This window comes from Xiphophorus hellerii, chromosome 6 (assembly GCF_003331165.1).
Source record: "Xiphophorus hellerii strain 12219 chromosome 6, Xiphophorus_hellerii-4.1, whole genome shotgun sequence".
Taxonomy (NCBI): domain Eukaryota; kingdom Metazoa; phylum Chordata; class Actinopteri; order Cyprinodontiformes; family Poeciliidae; genus Xiphophorus; species Xiphophorus hellerii.
This window is the reverse complement of record NC_045677.1, coordinates 23,074,966-23,079,389: the sequence shown is the minus strand read 5'-3', so window position 1 is coordinate 23,079,389 and position 4,424 is coordinate 23,074,966.

Below are 4,424 nucleotides of genomic sequence, written 5' to 3'. Positions count from 1 at the left end.
TAAAAAGTGAGTCCAGACACCGGAGCCATCGCCCCGCCCGGGGAGAGACTCAAGGGGCGTGGAGGTTGTACTTCAGTGCCCCATTTGAGGTCCAGACTGTGACGGGGAAATGGTACTCATGTTTCTGTGGCGGCACAGAAAAAAAAAAGCTCAACATTTGATGTTTAAAGTGCAGCGCCATCGACTTGTGATAATTCTATGGAAGTCCAAATGTGCCAGAATTCGATAAATTAAATTCGGACTGACATACACAATCAAATTTTAATTGACACATGCGTCTTAATTAATTAGTTGCTTGGCTTAATATATTGTGGTACTTTAAAAAAAAACAAGTTATTGCTATAAAAATGCTTATAGAAAAACACACAGAAGCAAAACATGTATCACAAAACAAACAAACATTTAAAACAAGTAAAAGATAAATAAAATTGACTTCATAAAAATTCAGAGGAATTTTTTTATTGAATTAAATCATTATTTGTCTATGGTTGGCAAAAAAATACTGCATACATGTCATTATTTGAAAATTCTTGCAGTATTTATCTTTGCTTAGACCCACGAGTGATTTGAGAAAAAGTTGCTGGATGTTTGTGGTCATTTATAATATAAAATTAAACTGAAAGACAAAAAACTTAGCTATAATAGAGGAATACTAGGCCAGACTAAGAAAAAAATTGAAAATAAAATTGAGAATAAAGTCATAATAATATGAAATGAAGTCATAGCTTTTCAAGAATAAAATCATATTAGAAAAATAAAGTCAAAATAACACAATAAAATAGTAATAATGAAAATACAGTCATAATATTTCAAGAATCAAGTAGTAATAATATGACTTTATTGGAAGTCATATTAAAACTACAACTTTATTCTTGTATTATTTTGACTTTGTCATAATTGTATTACTTTTTCCTCATATTTTTATAGAATACATTTGCTTTAGCTTTTATTTTCCATTTGATTTTTTTTGTGTACGACTCTCACCTTTAAAAACACATGCAAATTTGCACCACTCTTGACTTATATTTAGCGGCCGCAAAAAAACACTTCAAGGGCCACAAGTGGCCCACGAACTACAATTTGGGCACCCCTGATTTAAGGCACAACTCTGGAAAGAAGTGGATTTTATCTTCTGTTTCTGATCCAAACACATTTTGTGCGATATGGCGCTGGGATATTGTTTGCAGTGTGAGGTCTAAGTGCATGTTTTCACTCAGACACTGAAGTCTGGGAGACGGAGGCCCCACCAATTCAAAAACAGTATTTCATGTGATTAACCTCTAATCCTCCTCCTCCTTAATCAGAAGAGCAAAGCTCCTCTGAGGGACTTCTAATTAATTTCCATTCTTTGGAGTCTTAAACCCCTCACTGCCGCCTTCCTTGGTCCTTGCTACGCTCCGCAGTGTTTGCTCTTTTTACTCTAATCGTGGATTCTCGCTCTGGGAGACTGATTCCAAGCTTACAAAGTCCTTCTTTTCTCATTCACCGGAAAAGCCGTTGAGCAAGATCCGGACAAACGCGGGATTTAGAAGGAAGCCCATGAGGGGTATTAATAAGAAGCTCTGCATTGAGGAGAGGCTGGAGGCTTGTTCTGCTGTGCTGACCCCTCTGTTGTCCTCTGTGGCTAATCAAAGCATCGCTGCACCCTCTTTGTGCTGCAGCAGGAATGAGATCTACATGAGGTGGAAATGAAGCGGCTTTGATAGTCAAAGTCCCTCAAAGGGACGGTAAGCCACCCGAAAACCTGCTGCATTCGGGTCAAACATTGTCACAGAAACTCAGTTGTGCTGATTATGAGTTTGCCTCTGATTGATGGATTTCTCTCCAACATGTTTTTCGCATTAAGCCGTCTTCATTAGTGTCGCCAAACATGCCAGCGCAGACGAATGTGTGCGGGGACATTTCAAAGCTGCTGTCTCTCTGCTTCTTATTAAGCCGGCGTTCTAAAGAACTGGATGACTTTGCTGTTTGCTGTTTTCTTCGCGTCTTGCTGCAGACCCTCGCATCATGTCTGCAGGGTGCCATAAAAGGCGGAATGAGGAGGGAGTGGCACACGTCGAGCATAAAAGTCCCACTGAGTTAGGAGATGTTACAGGGGACTTATTATGCAAAATCCGCTTTTTGCATGTTTTTGTACTTCCATTTGGGTCTCAGCTGCTTCTAAAAACAAACCAAGCACTTAAAGAAAACACACCCAGACATCATTTGGCAGTAAATTTATGTTTTCTGGTGTCTGGAAAATGAGCCATTTCAAAAACCTCCAGATTGTTAAGGCACTGGACCATTACCTAGCAACCCAAGCTGAGCTCCAGCACTTTTGGTCTGCTGATTTTACTGCTGCATGCACTGTACAATGGTTGCTGGAAAAGACAAGTGTTTTGTTGTTGACTTACCATCCAGAAGTCACTTGCTGCATTCTTGTTGCTTGTGCAAGAGGCTCCACTTTTGCTTTTCAAAGATGTACAGTTGTATTTGTTAGCAGTCATTTCAATTTCGCTGTAAACATTGAGTTGGGGGATGTGGTCTGCAGCAGTTTATTTAGGTTTAAAGTAAGAAGAGGTCCTAAAACAACTCATTCTGAAACAATAAGGGAATATTTTTCACCTCTTCTTGTAAATATTAAGAAAATACCTTGCAAGAGGGCATTGAAAGTACAAATATAGAAGCATACTCCAAAGATCGTGCAGCTGGAGGGAAGGTGATTCTCTTTTGTGACTGAATATAAACGCACCCACCACACATTTTAGATCTTAATTTATAGAAATAATAAGAAAACATGTATCCTTTACCTTTCACTCCCCAATATGTGCTGCTTTGTGTTGGTAAATGGTATAGATGGGAATCTCTTACTATCTCAGATTCAATTTAAACTAGATTTTCCAAATAAAAACAATTATTCATAATTTTTGCTTTAGTCTATGGATTTGTAAAGATTCCTCGTGATCTACTGCAGTGTGCTTTGCAAGACAGAATAACTAAACGAAACATTAAAGTGTATTTTTGGCATATATCAAGTTTTAAATATTAATCCAGGATTAGATGGAATCAATGAGTCCCTGAAACAGTCATGGAGTTCAGATAATGGCGTTGCAATTTTCATCCAGACGTTTTTAGCCATTTGATAGACATTTGTAGTTATTTAGTGCAGAATCGTAACCAAAATTTACATAATACAATACTTCCGTTTTTATGTCTGTTGTGGATACAAAAGCCTGATGTTGAACGCTGTTTTTTCAGCTAGAGGAAGCAGACTATTTTCAGTAAAATATCAATAAAGCGCATTTCGTTGTTAAACACGGCAACAAACATTTGCGTAACGTATGACGTACCTTGGCTCAGCTGTAGCTTTGCTCCATTTAATGGCGGTGTTTCCGTAGTGTTAAATATTCATTTTGAGATCAGTTCACTCAGTGAAGCCCATGTGAAGCGCGGTCTTCCCTGGCATTCGGTTAAAATCTAAATTAATCCAAAAGTTTGCCTTCAAAGAAGACGGGCCGGTTGAACTTCTTCTTCTTTATTAGATTTTGACGGCAACTCGTATCAATTAATGTTGCACTACTGCCATCTCTTGGATTTTGATGCTCAGTATCTTTATTCAAACTCTACTAATGACACCAGTATTTTTCAAAAACGCTAAATATATTTCCTTTTGGCTAGTGGAATCGCCTTTTTAATTTTTTTTTAGCTTCCTCTTTGTTTTGGTGCTTTTCGCGCATGCGCACGTTCCAGTAAAGGCTGCGTAGTGACGTCAGAACGTCCCGTAGTTACAAAACGGAGCCGGACAGCTTTGTTTTATTTTTTAAAATCGATTTCGGGGACGTTTTAAGTCAATTCAGAACCGTAGAAACAAAAAATCTGATTCTTATGTGAATCGATTTTTTGGCACTCTGCTGATGATTTAAAATCAGTTTATGGGACAAATAAATCTACTTAGATACATCAGATTAGTCGAAAACAAGCAAGGGGAACCAAACGAGAGCCATCTCATAGTGTCAGACATGGGTCGGCAGGAGCAGAAGTTGCAGTGAAAGAGCGAAACACTGAACAACATGAAGAGGATAAACCTTCAGGATCACATGTAGGTCAGAAAATATACAGACACAGGATGATATCTCGGCCCCCTTCTGTTTCCTTCTGGAGACATCCAGCAGTACAGTATGATGCAGCTAAGTTTCTATGCTTTCATTGTGTTTCAACATTGTTTCATGCACACACTGCATATCAAGCAGTCATGGTTGAGCACAAAAAGCACCAAAAGAAATATTCAAAACCCCCAAATAACTGTTGATGCAGACAACTTTAAGAGATTTGCTGTATCTGACTCTTCAGGAGCAAAATACATGGAAATTATGTTGCTAATATCTGGTTTTCATGAGTTTCTGCTTCCCGAAGGAGTCCATCAAACTGTGTCATTCAAACCACAG